This window comes from Pseudophryne corroboree, chromosome 7, assembly GCF_028390025.1.
Source record: "Pseudophryne corroboree isolate aPseCor3 chromosome 7, aPseCor3.hap2, whole genome shotgun sequence".
Classification (NCBI taxonomy): Eukaryota; Metazoa; Chordata; class Amphibia; order Anura; family Myobatrachidae; genus Pseudophryne; species Pseudophryne corroboree.
In genome coordinates, this window is record NC_086450.1 from 489,167,208 (window position 1) to 489,186,643 (window position 19,436).

General features: G+C 51.3%; 1 protein-coding gene and 1 long non-coding RNA gene across 2 annotated transcripts in view; one reads left to right on the forward strand and one right to left on the reverse strand.

The window, feature by feature from the left end:
• The window catches only part of LOC134945693 (guanylate-binding protein 1-like), a 328,447-nt gene that overhangs the window by 149,636 nt on the left and 159,375 nt on the right, over nt 1–19,436 (forward strand). The window lies entirely within an intron of this gene.
• LOC134943906 (uncharacterized) lies at nt 1,563–18,649 on the reverse strand. Its single transcript, XR_010181822.1, has 3 exons — nt 17,581–18,649; nt 14,784–14,837; nt 1,563–1,852 (listed from the first exon to the last, which is right to left on the reverse strand). It is a non-coding gene; the product is annotated as an uncharacterized LOC134943906 (long non-coding RNA).

Consider the following 19,436-nt stretch of genomic DNA (forward strand, 5'->3'; position numbering starts at 1 on the left):
GTGACTGAAGTAGGGGAGACAGGGAGATAGTATGCAAGTAAGGCAAGAGTGACAGGTAGATAGTGGGTGACTGAGGCAGGGGTGACATGAACATAGTGGGTGACTGAGGCAGGGGTGACAAGTAGAGAGTAGATGACTGAGGCAGGAGTGACAGGTAGAGTTGGTGACTGAGGCAGGGTTGACAGGGAGATAGTGGGTGACTGAAGCAGGGGTGACAGGGAGATAGTGTGCGAGTAAGGTAGGAGTGACTGGTAGATAGTGGGTGACTGAGGCAGGGGTGACAGGGAGATAGTGGGTGACTGGTGAGGCAGGGGTGACAGGGAGATAGTGGGTGACTGAAGCAGGGGTGACAGGGAGATAGTGGGTGACTGAGGCCGGGATGACAAGTAGAGAGTAGATGACTGAGGCAGGGGTGACAGGGAGATAGTGGATGACTGAGGCAGAGCTGACAGGGAGATAGTGGGTGACTGAGGCAGGGGTGACATGGACATAGTGGGTGACTGAGGCAGGGGTGACATGGACATAGTGGGTGACTGAGGCAGGGGTGACAAGTAGAGAGTAGATGACTGAGGCAGGGGTGACAGGGAGATAGTGGGTGACTGAGGCCAGGGGGACAGGGAGATAGTGGGTGACTGAGGCAGGGGTGACAGGTAGAGTTGGTGACTGAACAGGGGTGACAGGTAGAGTTGGTGACTGAGGCAGGGTGAGAGTGGGTGACTGAGGCAGGGGTGACAGGGAGATAGTGGGTGACTGAGGCAGGGGTGACAAGTAGAGAGTATATGACTGAGGCAGGGGTGACAGGGAGATAGTGGGTGACTGAGGCAGGGGTGACAGGTAGAGTTGGTGACTGAACAGGGGTGACAGGTAGAGTTGGTGACTGAGGCAGGGTGAGAGTGGGTGACTGAGGCAGGGGTGACAGGGAGATAGTGGGTGACTGAGGCAGGAGTGACATGGACATAGTGGGTGACTGAGGCAGGGGTGACATGGACATAGTGGGTGACTGAGGCAGGGGTGACATGGACATAGTGGGTGACTGAGGCAGGGGTGACAAGTAAAGAGTAGATGACTGAGGCCGGTATGACAGAGAGATAGTGGGTGACTGAGACAGGGGTGACAGGTAGAGTTGGTGACTGAGGCAGGGGCGACAGGGAAATAGTGGGTGACTGAGGCAGGGATGACAGGGAAATAGTGGGTGACTGAGGCAGGAGAGACAAGGAGATAGTGGGTGACTGAGGCAGGGGTGACAGGGAGACAGTGGGTGACTGGGGTGGTCTTCTGTTTGCCGGTGGCCGGACTCCTAACGATCAACATACTGGCGCCGGAATCCCGACCGCCGGCATACCGACATCTTTTCTCCCTCTTGGGGGTCCATGAGCGCCCTGGAGAAAGTATAGATAGCATGGCGAGCCACCGTGCTCATTTGCGCTTGCCCGGGTGTAGCAGGGTATGCTGGCGGCCGGGCTCCCGTCGACCAGCATACTGGTGCCGGAATCCCGACCGCCGGCATACCGACAGCTGGGCAAGCGCAAATGAGCCCCTTGCGGGCTCGCCATGCTGCGGGCACGGTGGCTCGCCACGCTATCTATACTTTGACTGAGACAGGGCTGACAGGGAGATAGTGGGTGACAGGTATAGAGTGACTAAGGCAGAGGTGCAGAAAGATGGCGGCCGCAGTGTGCGACCCTGTCCCAGTGGTTTCCCTCCCTGGGTCCCCACTCACCTCACACTGTGATCCAGGCTCTCTCTTTAAGCAGTGCAGCAGGTGTGCGAGCACACCTCGGGAGGACATGAGAAGGCAGCAGCAGCACCCTCCACATATGGTACTCTCCGCGATGTAATGGTCAGGCCGGCCCTGTATATACATTCACATAGTAAAAGACAAACATATAGCAAAACATACATACACACATATGACAAAACACACAAACAGCTAAACACACATAGCAAAAAAGGAGATTTTACTCACCGGTAAATCTATTTCTCGTAGTCCGTAGTGGATGCTGGGGACTCCGTAAGGACCATAGGGAATAGACTGGCTCCGCAGGAGATAGGGCACTCTAGAAAAGAATTAGGTCTACTGGTGTTCACTGGCTCCTCCCTCTATGTCCATCCTCCAGACCTCAGTTAAGGAAACTGTGCCCGGACAAGCTAACATTACAAGGAAAGGATTTTGGAATCCAGGGTAAGACTCATACCAGCCACACCAATCACACCGTATAACTTGTGATAACCAAACCCAGTTAACAGTATGAACAATACAAAACATCAGATAACCTGATGTAACATAACATAACCCTTTGTTAAGCAATAACTATATACAGTATTGCAGAAGAAGTCCGCACTTGGGACGGGCGCCCAGCATCCACTACGGACTACGAGAAATAGATTCTTATTTTCTCTAATGTTCTAAGTGGATGCTGGGGACTCCGTAAGGACCATGTGGATTATACCAAAGCACCCAAACGGGCGGGAGAGTGCGGATGACTCTGCAGCACCGAATGAGCAAACTCAAGGTCCTCCTCAGCTAGGGTATCAAACCTGTAGAACTTTGCAAATGTGTTTGATCCCGACCAAGTAGCTGCTCGGTAAAGTTGTAATGCCAAGACCCCTCGGGCAGCCGCCCAAGAAGAAGCCCACCTTACTTGTGGAATGGGCCTTTACTGATTTCGGAGGCGGCAATCCAGCCGCAGAATGAGCCTGCTGAATCGTGTTACAGATCCAGCGAGCAATAGTCTGCTTTGAAGCAGGAGCACCCAACTTATTGGATGCATACAGGATAAACAGCGACTCCATTTTCCTGACCTTGGCCGTTCTGGTCACATAAATCTTCAAAGCCCGCACTACATCTAGTAACTCGGAATCCTCCAAGTCCCCTGTAGCCACAGGCACCACAATAGGTTGGTTCATATGAAATGATGACACCACCTTGGGCAGAAATTGTGGACGGGTCCGCAATTCTGCCCTGTCCATATGAAAAACCAGATAGGGGCTTTTATGTGACAAAGCCGCCAATTCCGACACATGCCTGGCTGAGGCCAGAGCCAGCAGCATAACCACCTTCCACGTGAGATATTTTAACTCTACAGTTTTTAGTGGTTCAAACCAGTGTGATTTTAGGAAACCCAACACCACGTTAAGATCCCAAGGTGCCACTGGAGGCACAAACGGGGGCTGTATATGCAGCACTCCCTTCACAAAGGTCTGAACTTCAGGAAGAGCTGCCAGTTCTTTTTGAAAGAAAATGGATAGGGCCGAAATCTGGACCTTAATGGATCCCAATTTTAGGCCCAAAGACACTCCGGATTGTAGGAAATGAAGGAACCGGCCCAGCTGGAATTCCTCTGTAGGAGCCCTCCGGGCTTCACACCAAGCAACATATTTTCGCCATATACGGTGATAATGCTTAGACGTTACAACCTTCCGAGCCTTTATAAGCGTAGGAATAACCTCATCCGGAATCCCCTTTTCTGCTAGGATCCGGCGTTCAACCGCCATGCCGTCAAACGCAGCCACGGTAAGTCTTGGAACAGACAGGGCCCCTGTCTTAAGGGCAGAGAACATGGGTCCTCTGTGAGCATTTCTTGCAGATCCGGATACCAAACTCTTCTTGGCCAATCCGGAACAATGAGAATTGTTCTCACTCCTCTTCTTCTTATGATTCTCTGTACCTTGGGTATGAGAGGAAGAGGGGGAAACACATAAACCGACTGGAACACAAACGGTGTCACTAGTGCGTCCACAGCTATCGCCTGAGGGTCCCTTGACCTGGCGCAATACCGCTGTAACTTTTTGTTTAGACGGGACGCCATCATGTCCACTTGTGGCAGTTCCCACCGGTCTGACACCTGTGTGAAGACTTCTGGATGAAGTACCCATTCTCCGGGGTGGAGGTCGTGCCTGCTGAGGAAGTCTGCTTCCCAGTTGTCCACTCCCGGGATAAACACTGCTGACAGTGCTCTTACATGATTCTCCTCCCAACGAAGAATCCTGGTGGCTTCTGTCATCGCCACCCTGCTCCTTGTGCCGCCTTGACGGTTTACATGAGCCACTGCGGTGATGTCTGATTGAATCAGCACCGATTTGTCTCGAAGCAGGTTTACTGCCTGACTTAGGGCGTTGTATATGGCCCTTATTTCCAGGATGTTTATGGGCAGACAAGTCTACTGACTTGACCACAGGCCTTGGAAATTTCTTCCCTGCGTGACTGCTCCCCACCCTCGGAGGCTCGCATCCGTGGACATAAGGACCCAGTCCTGAATGCCGAATCTTCGGCCCTCGAGAAGGTGAGCACTCTGCAGCCACCACAGCAGAGACACCCTTGCCCTGGGGGATAGGGTGATCAGCCGCTGCATCTGTAGATGTGATCCGGACCACTTGTTCAACAGATCCCATTGAAAGGTCCTCGCATGGAACCTGCCGAAGGGAATGGCCTCGTATGATGCCACCATCTTTCCCAGGACTCGCGTGCATTGATGCACTGACACCTGTCTTTGTTTTAATAAGTCTCTGACTAAGGTCATGAGCTCCTGAGCCTTCTCAGTCGGGAGATAAACCCTCTTCTGGTCTGTGTCCAGAATCATGCCCAGGAAGGGCAGACGAGTCGTAGGGATCAACTGCGACTTTGGGATATTCAGAACCCAGCCGTGTTGCTGTAACACCTCCTGAGAGCGTGCTACACTGATCAGCAACTGTTCGCTGGACCTCGCCTTTATAAGGAGATCGTCCAAGTACGGGATAATTGTGATTCCTTGCTTTCGCAGGATCACCATCATTTCTGCCATTACCGTGGTAAATATTCTCGGTGCCATGGAGAGACCAAACGACAACGTCTGGAATTGGTAGTGACAATCCTGTACCACCAACCTGAGGTATTCCTGATGAGGTGGATAAATCGGGACATGCAGGTAAGCATCCTTTATGTCCAGCGACACCATAAAATCCCCTTCTTCCAGGCTCGCAATGACTGCTCTCAGCGATTCCATCTTGAACTTGAACCTTTTCAGGTAAACGTTCAGGGATTTTAAGTTCAAAATGGGCCTGACCAAACCGTCCCGTTTCGGTACCACAAACATTGTGGAATAATACCCTCTCCCCCGTTGAAGGGCGGGGGGGGACCTCCACCACCACCTGCTGGAGATACAATTTGTGAATCGCAGTTACCACCAACTCCCTTTCTATGGGGGACGTTGGCAGAGCCGATTTGAGGAAGCGGCGAGGGGTATCTCTTCAAATTCCAGCCTGTACCCCTAGGATACTATCTGTATAACCCAGGGATCCGCCTGTGAGCGAACCCACTGGTGGCTGAAATTTCGGAGACGCGCCCCCACCGACCCTGGCTCCACCTGTGGAGCCCCAGCGTCATGCGGTGTACTTAGTTGAAGCCGGGGAGGACTTCTGTTCCTGGGAACTAGCTGTGTTATGCAGCTTCCTTCCTCTACCCTTGCCTCTGGCAAGAAAGGACGCACCTCGGACTTACTTACCCTTCTGTGAACGAAAGGACTGCATTTGATAATACGATGCTTTCTTAGGTTGTGATGGAATAAATGGTAGAAAATTTGACTTTCCAGCCGTAGCTGTGGCCACTAAGTCCGACAGACCTTCCCCAAATAATTCCACACCCTTGTAAGGCAAAACCTCCATGTGCCGCTTAGAGTCGGCATCACCTGTCCATTGTCGAGTCCACAGGCCCCTTCTGGCTGAAATCGACATAGCATTTATCCTAGAGCTCAGCATGGCAATGTCCCTCTGAGCATCCCTCATATACAGGACAGTGTCTTTTATATGCCCCAGTGTCAGTAATATAGTATCCTTGTCCAGGGTTTCCATCTCTTCAGATAACATATCTGCCCATGCTGCTACAGCACTACACATCCATGCCGACGCAATGGCCGGTCTAAGCACGGTACCCGAATGTGTGTATATGGACCTTAGGATAGCTTCCTGCTTTCTATCTGCAGGATCTTTTAAGGCTGCCGTATCCTGACACGGTAGCGCCACCTGTTTAGACAAGCGTGTCAACGCTTTGTCTACCCTCGGGGCGGATTCCCAGCGTAACCTGTCCGATGGCGGGAAGGGGTACGCCATTAGCATCCTTTTGGGGATCAGCAGTTTCTTATCTGGTGATTCCCACGATTTCTCACATAACTCATTTAATTCATGAGACGGGGGAAAGGTCACCACTTGTCTCTTTTCCCCAAACATATTATCTCTCTTCTCAGGGACAAGGCTTTCCTCAGAGATGTGTAACACCTCCTTCATAGCTATAATCATATATCTTATAGCTTTGGCCATTTTAGGTTGTAATCTGGCCTCCTCATCATCGACGCTAGAGTCAGACTCCGTGTCGATATCTGTGTCAACAACCTGGGATAGTGGACGCTTTTGAGACCCTGACGGCCCCTGCGTAGCAAGATCAGACTGTCCCAAGGCTTCTGCTTTATCTAGCCTTTTATGTAAGGAATTAACATTCTCATTTAAAACCTTCCACATATCCATCGAATCCGGTGTCGGCACCGGCTGCGGCGACACCACACTCATTTCCTCCCGCTCCGCCTCCACATAGCCTTCCTCGTCAAACATGTCGACACACGCGTACCGACACACCATACACACAGAGGAAGCTCTTTTGAAGACAATTCCCCCACCAGGCCCCTCGGAGAGACAGAGAGAGAGTTTGCCAGCACACACCCCAGCGCTATATGACCCAGGAAAAAACACAGTAACTCAGTGTTTACCCAGTAGCTGCTGTATTATCTGTTTTGCGCCTAAATTTATGTGCCCCCCCCTCTTTTTTCACCCCTCAACCGTGATTCTGCAGGGGAGAGTCTGGGGAGCTTTCTTCCAGCGGAGCTGTGAAGAGAAAATTACGCTGGTGAGTGCTGAGGAAGAAGCCCCGCCCCCTTCTTGGTGGCTTTCTGTCCCGCGATTTTGTGTGAAAAAAATGGCGGGGGCTCATGCTGACATACAGTGCCTACCTGTATGTCTGCTTACTTTTGCCAAAGGTACCTTATTGCTGCCCAGGGCGCCACCCCCTGCGCCCTGCACCCTACAGTGACCGGAGTGTGTGGTGTGCTGTGGGAGCAATGGCGCACAGCTGCAGTGCTGTGCGCTACCTTGTTTGAAGACTGAAGTCTTCTGCCGCCGATTTCTTCATCTACGCCGTGCTTCTTGCTTCTGGCTCTGCGACGGGGACGGCGGCGTGGCTCTGGGATCGGACCGCCAATGGTTAGTACTTGTGTTCGATCCCTCTGGAGCTAATGGTGTCCAGTAGCCTAAGAAGCGCAACATATCCCGCAGTTGGTAAGGTTTGCTTCTCTCCCCTCATTCCCACGTAGCAGAAAGTCTGTTGCCAGCAGAAGCTCTCTGAAAATAAAAAACCTAACAAAATACTTTTCTTTCTCAGCAAGCTCTGGAGAGCTCACTAAGGTGCACCCTTCTCGTTCGGGCACAGATTCTAACTGAGGTCTGGAGGAGGGACATAGAGGGAGGAGCCAGTGCACACCAGTAGACCTAATTCTTTTCTAGAGTGCCCTATCTCCTGCGGAGCCCGTCTATTCCCCATTGTCCTTACGAAGTCCCCAGATCCACTTAGGACGTTAGAGAAATGGATTTTAATACCTACCGGTAAATCCTTTTCTCTTAGTCCGTAGAGGATGCTGGGAACTCCAAAAGGACCATGGGGTATAGACGGGATCCGCAGGAGACATGGGCACTTTAAGACTTCAAATGGGTGTGAACTGGCTCCTCCCTCTATGCTCCTCCTCCAGACCTCAGTTATAGGAACTGTGCCCAGGGAGACGGACATTTTGAGGAAACGGATTTTTGTTAACTAAGGGTGAGATACATACCAGCTCACACCACAACACACCGTACAACATGGCTTTTAACCAAATACCAGTTAACGGAATGAACCAAAATCAGCAACAGGCTGATCACAACTGAAACAGAACTTTTGTGTAACATAAGCAATAACTATAGCAAGAACTGCAGATAGTGGAGGTCATTCCGAGTTGTACGCTCGCAAGCTGCTTTTAGCAGCATTACACACGCTAAGCCGCCGCCTACTGGGAGTGAATCTTAGCTTCTTAGAATTGCGAACGACGGATTCGCAATATTGCGATTAGCACACTTCTTAGCAGTTTCTGAGTAGCTCGAGACTTACTCTGCCATTGCGATCAGTTCAGTCAGTATCGTACCTGTTTGACGTCACAAATACGCCCAGCGTTCGCCCATGCACTCCCCCCGTTTCTCCAGCCACTCCCGCGTTTTTAAAAAATACGTCAGCGTTTTTTCACACACACCCATAAAACGCTCAGTTTCCGCCCAGTAACACCCACTTCCTGTCAATCACACTCCGATCATCAGAACGAAGAAAAATCATTGTAATGCCGTGAGTAAAATACCTAACTGCATAGCAAAATTACTTGGCGCAGTCGCACTGCGGACATTGTGCATGCGCGTTAGCGACTGATCGCTCCGTTGCGGAAAAAAACAACGAGCGATCAACTCGGAATGACCCCCAAAGTCCGCACTGGGACGGGCGCCCAGCATGCTCTATGGACTAAGAGAAAAGGATTTACCGGTAGGTATTAAAATCCTATTTTCTCCTATGTCCTAGAGGATGTTGGGGACTCCAAAAGGACCATGGGGATTATACCAAAGCTCCAGAACGGGCGGGAGAGTGCGGATGACTCTGCAGCACCGATTGAGCAAACATGAGGTCCTCATCAGCCAGGGTATCAAACATGTAGAATTTTGCAAAAGTGTTTGAACCCGACCAAGTAGCTACTCGGCAAAGCTATAACGCCGAGACCCCTCGGGCAGCCGCCCAAGATGAGCCCACCTTTCTGGTATGATTTGGCATGGTCAGCGCGCTCTGGGGGGGATATAAGGGAAAAATGGGAATATAGGGTATTGCGGGATGGGAGTGGTACTTGGATAAGTGATTGTGTTGACTGTTTGCGCCTGATTGTAGGTTTTGCACCAATGATCAATCTGATATGGTTTCTATCTGAACTCTTTATTTGTAAATTAGATATGATTAGGTCAGCATCCTAATTTCAATATTGTGTTTGGTCCTTGTCCCACAGTTCCTTCACCACTGTCAGGTGTGTCCTGCAGACTACCCTTTGCAAGGTATACCTTCCTATTGGTATACCGATTGGACCCCAGCTCAGGTAAATGTCAGGTGTACCCTGTGGGTCACCTTAACCATAGGTGTGGTGGATGCCTATGTGCCCTCTGAACTGCGTCCTATTTGAATGTTTGGGGTATGACTAGTGCGGCGTCCCGCCTGTCAGTCCCCTCTTATGTGCGGCTCTGGGTTGTGTGGTCATAGGCTGTGTGTTTTACACTTACCGCCGGGGGCAGGTAACTACCTGCCGCCGGTGACCGCGTCTCTTCCTTCCACAACCTCAGGCCTGGTCCTCTGTGTCCGCGTCCTCCGTCTCCTTCAGTCCGCCGCGTCTTCCTTCTCCTTCAGTCCGCACGCTTCTCCTGCAGCAGCCGGTCTCCTCCGTTCCCGGGTCCCGCTCTGTCACTTCACCGATGGCCCTTCACCGATTTCGGTAACGGCAATCCAGCCATAGAATGCGCATGCTGAATCGTATTACATATCCAACGTGCAATAGTCTGTTTAGAAGCTGGAGCCCCAATCTTGTTGGGAGCATACAGGACAAACAGTGCCTCTGTTTTCCAAATACGAGCTATTCTGGCGACATAAATCTTCAAAGCTCTGACTACATCGAGAGAATTTGAATCAGCCAAAGCTTCAGTAGCCACAAGCACCACAATAGGTTGGTACATGTGAAATGAAGAAACCACCTTTGGTAGAAATTGTTGACGAGTTCGTAATTCCGCTCTATCCACATGGCAGATCAAATAGGGACTCTTGTGAGACAAGGCCACTAATTCTTGCGGATGCCAAGGCCAATAGCATGACCACTTTCCAAGTGAGGAATTTTAACTCAACCTTCTGTAAAGGTTCAAACCAATGTGACATAAGGAACTGCAACACCACGTTAAGGTCCCATGGTGCCACCGGGGGCACAAATGGAGGTTGGATGTGCAGCACACCCTTCACGAAAGTCTGAACTTCCGGAAGGGAGGCCAATTCTTTTTGAAAGGAAATCGATAAGGCCGAAATATGGACTTTAATGGAGCCCAACTTTAGGCCCGCATCCACACTGGCCTGCAAAAAATGTAGAAAACGACCCAGCTAAAATTCTTCCGTAAGAGCCTTCTTGGCTTCACACCAAGACACGTATTTTCTCCAAATACAGTGATAATGCTTCGTCGTTACCTCCTTTCTTGATTTAAGCAGTGTAGGGATGACTTCACCGGGAATACCCTTCCGGGCTAAGATCTGGCGTTCAACCGCCATGCCGTCAAACGCAACCGGCCCTTGCTGTAACAGATCCTCTCTTAGAGGAAGAGGCCAGGGATCTGCTATGAGCAGTTCCTGAAGATCCGGATACCAGGCCCTCCGTGGCCAATCTGGAACAAAGAGTATCGCCTGAACCCCTGTTCTTCTTATGAGGCTTATCACCTTTGGAATGAGTGGTAGTGGAGGAAACACATAGACCGACTGAAACACCCAGGGCGTCACCAGGGCGTCCACCGCACTGGCTTAAGGGTCCCTCAACCTGGAACAATATCTCTGAAGTTTCTTGTTGAGGCGAGACGCCATCATGTCTATTTGAGGAATTCCCCAATGACTTGTCACTTCTGCAAAGACCTCTTGATGAAGACCCCACTCTCCAGATGGAGATCGTGTCTGCTGAGGAAATCTGCTTTCCAGTTGTCCACGCCTCGAATGAAGACCGCCGAGAGAGCGCCTGTATGTTTTTCCGCCCAGCGGAGAACTCTTGTGGCCTCCGCCATCGCTGCTCTGCTTCTTGTTCCGCCTTGGTGGTTTATGTACGCCACTGCTGTTATGTTGTCCAACAGGAGATGTTCCGCTTGTAGAAGGCCGTTGTAGATGGCTCTTAATTCCAGAATGTTTATGTGCAGACAAGCTTCCTGGCTTGACCATTTTCCATGGAAAATTTCCCTCTGTGTGACCGCTCCCCAGCCTCGGAGACTTGCATCCGTGGTCACCAGGATCCAATCCTGGATCCCGAACCTGCGTCCCCCTAGGAGGTGAGAACTTTGGAGCCACCACAGGAGAGAAACTCTGTTCCTGGAAGATAGGCTTGTTTTCCAGTGCATGTGCAGGTGAGACCCGGACCACTTGTCCAACAGGTCCAACAGGTTCCACTGAAACACCCTGGCATGGAACCTGCCAAACGGAATGGCCTCGTAGGCCGCCACCATCTTCCCCAGCACCTGAGTACATTGATGAATCGACACTCTTGCCGGTTTCAGAATCCCTTTGACCATGTTCTGGATTTCCAGAGCTTTTTCCACCGGGAGAAAAACTCTCTGCAGGTCCGTGTCCAGAATCATGCCCAAGAATGACAGCCGTGTTGTCGGAACCAACTGTGACTTTGGCAAATTCAGGAGCCAACCATGTTGTTGCAGCACTGTCAGGGAGAGCGCAACGTTTCTTAGTAACTGCTCCTTTGATCTCGCCTTTATCAGGAGATCGTCCAAGTACGGGATAATTGTGACACCGTGCTTTCGCAGGAGCACCATCATTTCCGCCATTACTTTAGTGAAAATCCTCGGAGCCATGGAAAGCCCAAACGGCAACGTCTGAAATTGGTAATGACAATCCTGAACAGCAAACCTCAGGTAAGATTGATGTGGAGTATATATGTGGACATGTAGGTAAACATCGGCTGACACCATAAAATTCCCCCTTCCAGACTGGATATCACTGCTCGGAGAGATTCCATTTTGAATTTGAATCTTTCAAATACAGATTGAGGGATTTTAAGTTCAGAATCGGTCTGACCGAGCCATCCGGCTTTGGGACCACGAACAGGCGTGAATAAAACCCTTCTCCCCGTTGTGACGGGGGTACCGCGACAATGACTTGTTGTTGACATAGCTTTTGTATTGCAGCGCACACTACTTCCCTTTCCAGAAGAGAAGCTGGCAAGACCGATTTGAAAAATCGGTGAGGGGGCCCGTCTTGAAACTCCAGTTTGTACCCTTGGGTCACAATTTCCAGCACCCAAGGATCCATGCCTGAGTGAGCCCAGATCCGACTGAAGAGCTGAAGACGTGCCCCCACTGGTGCGGACTCCCGCAGCGAATCCCCAGCGTCATGCGGTGGACTTGGTAGAAGCCAGGGAGGACTTCTTCTCCTGGGGGCTTGCCACAGCCGGCGATCTTTTTCCCCTTCCCTTACCTCTAGCGGCAAGGAAGGAGGACCCTCGTCCTTTTTTGAATTTATTAGACCGAAAGGACTGCATCTGATACCGAGGCGTTTTCTTTTGCTGTGGAGGGACAAAAGGTAGAAAAGATGACTTACCCGCAGTAGCTGTAGATACCAGGTCCGCGAGGCCTTCACCAAACAAAACGCCACCTTTATAGGGCAGAGCCTACATAGCCTTTTTAGAGTCAGCATCACCATTCCATTGATGAGTCCACAACGCTCTCCTAGCTGAGATTGCCATGGCATTGGCCCTTGATCCCAAGAGGCCAATATCTCTCGCAGCCTCCTTTAAATAGACCGCTGCGTCCCTAATATGACCCAGCTTCAAATGCACGCTATCCCTATCCATGGTGTCTATTTCAGATGACAAGGTATCTGCCCACTTTTCAATAGCGCTACTCACCCATGCCGATGCCACGGCCGGCCTGAGCAGCATACCCATAGTGACATAAATAGATTTCAAGGTAGTTTCCTGCTTACGATCCGCAGGATCCTTTAGGACTGCAGTGTCAGGGGACGGTAGCACCACCTTCTTGGACAACCGTGCTAGAGCTTTGTCTACTGTGGGTGTTGACTCCCACCTTACCCTATCCTCAGAGGGAAAAGTATATGCCATAGAAATTCTCTTGGGAATCAGTAACTTTTTATCAGGAGTTTCCCAAGCCCTTTCAAAAAGAGTATTCAGTTCATGAGAGGGAGGAAATGTTACCTCAGGTTTCTTTCCCTTATACATACAGACCCTTGTCTCAGGGATATGTAATACGTCCCTTATTGCCATAATCATGTACTGAATGCTCTTAGCCAGTTTAGGATTCAATTTGACATCACTATAGTCGACACTGGAGTCCGAATCCGTGGCTGTATCTGTGTCTGCTATCTGGGTAAACGAACATTTCTGTGACCCCGAGGGGGTCTGAGTTTGTGACAAAACATCTCCCATTGATTGTCTCCATGCTTGGTTCTGAGACTCAGATTTGTCTAATCTTTTATGCAACAAAGCCACACATGCATTTAAGACACTCCAGATATCTACCCAATCAGCAGTCGGCGGTGCGGACAGATTTACTCCCACATTCTGTTCCGCCCCCACACCAGCTTCCTCCTGGGAAGAGCATTCAGCCTCAGACATGTCGACACACACGTACCGACACCCACTAACACACTGGGCTATAGGGGACAGACCCACAGTAAGGTCCTTCAGAGAGAAAGTATGCCAGCTGACGACCAGCGCCTCACCCGGTCTGAAGGAATATACAATGTCCCAGACCTAGCAGCACTTTTATATATAAATATATACAGTAGCGGATCTTGCCACGGGCAAGCAGGACTTTTGCCCGGGGCGCCGCCTTCCGGAGGGCGCAGGGCGCCATCCGGAGGGCGCCGCACCAGGGCAAGATCCGCTGCTGCAGTGTGTGCCCCCCGGCCCCCGCTGTCTCCCTGCTGCCGCTGTCCGCCGGGAAGGGAAACTAGACGCGTACGCGTCTAGTTTCCCTTCGTAGAGAGGTCCTTTACTGTGCGGTGCGCAATGACGTCATTGCGCACCGCACAGCCAAGGTCCTCTCCACGAAGGTCTAGTTTCCCTTCGTGGAGAGGACCTTTGATGTGCGGTGCGCGATGACGTCATCATTCCAGTCTGTGCAGGGGGCGTAAATGACCACGCCCCCTGTACGAAGCCACGCCCCCTGAGGCCGCCCCGGAACCGGCCCTGAATATATACAACACCAAATTTGCTGTGCACCGCCCCTGTTTTTGCACCCTGTTACTTGTGACAGAAGTGAAGGGCCATGACCAGCTTGCTGTGAAGAGAAAATGGCGCTGATTAGAGCTGGAGGACGAAGCCCCGCCCCCTAAATGGCGCGCTAGTGTCCCCCTTTTATTTATACTGGCGGGGGTCTGTATACAGTGCCTATGCACTGTATACTGCTGTGCCTGTCCTTAAAAGAGGTTTAATTGCTGCCCAGGGCGCCCCCCCTGCGCCCTGCACCCATTTAGTGCCGCTTGTGTGTGGGAGGAATGGCGTGCAGCGTGACCGCTGCGTGATACCTCCGAAGATCTGAAGTCTTCTGCCGCCTTCACTGAAGTCTTCTTTGCTTATGTTACTCACCCGGCTTCTTTCTTCAGGCTCTGTGAGGGGGACAGCGGCGCGGCTCCACGATGCAGGGAGCCTGTTGCCAATAGTGCTCCCTGAAAATAATAAACCTAACAAAAGTATTTTCTAGAGAAACTCTGTAGAGTTCCCCTAGTGTGTGTCCAGTCTCTCTGGGCACAGAATCTAACTGAGGCATAGAGGGAGGAGCCAGTTCACACCCATTTAAAGTCTTAAAGTGCCCATGTCTCCTGCGGATCCCGTCTATACCCCATGGTCCTTTTGGAGTCCTCAGCATCCTCTAGGACATATTAGAGAGAGAGAGAGAGAGAGAGAGAGAGAGAGAGAGAGAGAGAGAGAGAGATAAATACTTACCATCTCTCCTCGCTGGCAGTCAGGCTCCTCGTGGTGGCAGATCCCGGGCAGCTGCTGGGAAGAAGGAGGAGGAGGGAGGGGGACAGGAGCCGCTGCAGCGCTATGTAATTGGTAGTAGACCGCTGCAGCAGTCCCCTCTCCTTCCGTATTGGCTGGCCGCTGCTGTGAATGCTGGGATGAGGGAAGCGCATCCCAGCATTCACAGCAGCGCCGGGCAGCCAATGCTGAAGGAGAGGGGACTGCTGCAGCGGCGCTTACTACCAATGGCACACACGTAGTTACGGCGCTGCTGTACATCCCTACACCCGTACACTGCCGCTCTCATACATCCGTACACTGCATCTCTCATACATCCGTACACTGCATCTCTCATACATCCGTACACTGCATCTCTCATACATCCGTACACTGCATCTCTCATACATCCGTACACTGCATCTCTCATACATCCGTACACTGCATCTCTCATACATCCACACACTGACGTTCTCATACATCCACACACTGACTCTCTCATACATCCGCACGCTGACTCTCTCATGCATCCGCACGCTGACGCTCTCATGCATCCGCACGCTGACGCTCTCATGCATCCGCACGCTGACGCTCTCATGCATCCGCACGCTGACGCTCTCATGCATCCGCACGCTGACGCTCTCATGCATCCGCACGCTGACGCTCTCATGCATCCGCACGCTGACGCTCTCATACATCCGCACGCTGACGCTCTCATACATCCGCACGCTGACGCTCTCATACATCCGCACGCTGACGCTCTCATACATCCGCACGCTGACGCTCTCATACATCCCCACGCTGACGCGCTCATACATCCCCACGCTGACGCTCTCATACATCCCCACGCTGACGCTCTCACACATCCGCACGCTGACGCTCTCACACATCCGCACGCTGACGCTCTCACACATCCGCACGCTGACGCTCTCACACATCCGCACGCTGACGCTCTCACACATCCGCACGCTGACGCTCTCATACATCTGCACGCTGACGCTCTTACATTCATACGTCCGCAAGCTGACGCTCTCATACATCCGCACGCTGATGCTCTCATACATCCGCACGCTGACGCTCTCATACGTCCGCACGCCGACGCTCTCATACGTCCGCACGCCGACGCTCTCATACGTCCGCACGCCGACGCTCTCATACGTCCGCACGCCGACGCTCTCATACGTCCGCACGCCGACGCTCTCATACGTCCGCACGCCGACGCTCTCATACATCCGCACGCCGACGCTCTCATACATCCGCACGCCGACGCTCTCATACATCCGCACGCCGACGCTCTCATACATCCTTACCCTGACGCTCTCATACATCCTTACCCTGACGCTCTCATACATCCGCACGCTGACGCTCTCATACATCCGCACGCTGACGCTCTCATACATCCTTACCCTGACGCTCTCATACATCCTTACCCTGACGCTCTCATACATCCTTACCCTGACGCTCTCATACATCCTTACCCTGACGCTCTCATACATCCTTACCCTGACGCTCTCATACATCCTTACCCTGACGCTCTCATACATCCGTACGTTGACGCTCTCATACATCCGTACGTTGACGCTCTCATACATCCACACGCTGACGCTCTCATACATCCACACGCTGACGCTCTCAAACAACCGCACGCTGATGCTCTTACATTCATACATCCGCACACTGACGCTCTCATACGTCCGCACACTGACGCTCCCATACGTCCGCTCACTGACGCTCTCATACGTCCGCTCACCGCACATACGTCCGCACGCTGACGCTCTCAGACGTCCGCACGCTGACGCTCTCAGACGTCCGCACGCTGACGCTCTCAGACGTCCGCACGCTGACGCTCTCAGACGTCCGCACGCTGACGCTCTCGATGTCCGCACGCTGACGCTCTCAGACGTCCGCACGCTGACGCTCTCAGACGTCCGCACGCTGACGCTCTCAGACGTCCGCACGCTGACGCTCTCAGACGTCCGCACGCTGACGCTCTCAGACGTCCGCACGCTGACGCTCTCATACGTCCGCACGCTGACGCTCTCAGACGTCCGCACGCTGACGCTCTCATACGTCCGCACGCTGACGCTCTCATACTGCCGCACTCTGACGCTCTCATACGTCCGCACGCTGGTGCACTTATACATCCGTACTCTGACGCAATCATACATCCGCATATACCTATACCCATATATGCACACAGCCGTACATTTATACACACACACACATATATATATATATATATATACACACACACACAGCTGTACAAATATACAGTCACACACTTATACACACAGCCACACACTTATACACATATATACTCACAGCCACACACTTATACACATATATACTCACAGCCACACACTTATACACATATATACACACAGCCACACACTTATACACATATATACACACAGCCACACACTTATACCCATATATGCACACAACCACACACCTATACACACAGCCACACACCTATACCCATATATACACACAGCCACACACTTATACACATATATACACACAGCCACACACTTATACACATATATACTCACAGCCACACACTTATACACATATATACTCACAGCCACACACTTATACACATATATACTCACAGCCACACACTTATACACATATATACTCACAGCCACACACTTATACACATATATACTCACAGCCACACACTTATACACATATATACTCACAGCCACACACTTATACACATATATACTCATACCCACACACTTATACATACATGTTCACTTACAGATGGTGCCTCCCTTACCTTAACACATGACAATTACATGGCAGCATATCACAATGTCCAGTATTGCAGCTCAGAGCCATTCCTCCCCTCAGTTTCCCACATTGCAGGAAGGCAGCAGTGACCCGTGTAGCCACGCCCCCTGATCGGACTCCTCTGTAGTTTCACTTTCACAGCTGTGCTGACACTGACAGTAGTATGCCGTGCTGCTCTGCAGGCCCTAGGATTTCCCCATGTCCTAGGTAGTTGCCTATAGCTAGGGCCAGGACTCTGGAGCATATGACGAGCGCTGACAGTGGGCATGTGTCCTGTGCCTCCTGCCCGGCACTCGCACCATAGTAACCCACCCACACCCAAAATACTGTCATCAGCAGGGGGCGGTACAGGTGGCCGGTGCCCTCCCGGCTCTTGGAGCACATGAGTGTCAGGTAGAGGAGGAGCATAGAGCGGGAGATAGGGTCACAGAGGATCCCCAGTAGCTGCTGGTAACCTCCGATTCTCATGCCCCCGCAGGTAGTGGAAGCCAGTCACTGCAGATCCAGCGGGTTACACAGATCAGGCTACCCGCCGGCGAGCGCATGAATCACTAGTGCACAGCGCTGCTGGGAGCCTCGCCCAGGAACACTCTGCCGAGGTTGTCACTGCTGAGAGGCAATCGTGATGGGGACAGGCAGGGGCGACTAGCTGCCCGCTCTGTCTTCCCGTCACATGTCCTGTGCTGCTGCTACTGTGTGGCAGCTTCAGGTGCAGCAGCAACAGGGCGGCCGGCCAGGCAGCAATGTACACAGTCACATAGAGTAGAAGAGCACATTTGAATTTGCCGCCCCATCTGGCATTGCGGCACACACATGAATAAATTAAGTGACGTCATCTAAACTGCCTGGCCACGCTCACAGCACAATACGGATGTAATATATTTTTACTGACACGACACCATAGCTAAAAAAAGACTCAGACAGCATCCACTCAGTCCCAAAACACCCCCCAATCATTTTGTATAATACATATAGATCTAATTATTTTTATAATCACAAAATAAATTGGCTATGTGAGGAGTGATCAGCCATATTGCTCCACTCAAGTGAAGCTACTCTCTGTACACCCCCTGCTGGCGGCCACTGCGCAGGCGCAACAAATTGAAAAGCCCTATCTTTAAAATGGGGCATATTTTACTTAATTTAAAAAAAACTATAACTTTCTCAAAAACCACAACCCCAAAAGGCACTACACTGGGACATACTCTGTCTAATAAAACAAACCCCAAGTCTTTCTTTGTCCTCTACCCTGAGTTATGCCTTCCCAAAAATCTCCTCATTCACCCTATAGGAAAACGTTGTCAATTAGCCATACAGGAAGTTGCAGAAAAAAACTGACAGTTGGAACTTTAGGTTACTCCCAATTCCTCAGTTTTTATTATTTTGCCCTGAAATTTGGCATGCAGCACCGGGTGACGATTCTACGCGTCCATGCCAAATTTCAGCTCGGTACGTCTAATCACGTTTGAGGTGTAGCCCCTCAAACACCATGCCCCCATCTCTGAAGTTCCCTATGGGAGAATTCCGTTTGTTCGATTCAGCCTTAATATAAGGGCACGACCGTGCCCTTATAATATACTGCGCACAACTAAAATGCACCACAGGTATACAATGTAGATGGATAGTATACTTAATGGATGACGAGTGACGACACAGAGGTAGGTACAGCAGTGGCCTACCGTACTGCTATATATAGTATACTGGTGGACACTGTCAGCAAACTGCTAAACTAGTCTAAAAAAAATGCACCACAGGTATACAATGTAGATGGATAGTATACTTAATGGATGACGAGTGACGACACAGAGGTAGATACAGCAGTGGCCTACTGTACTGCTATAT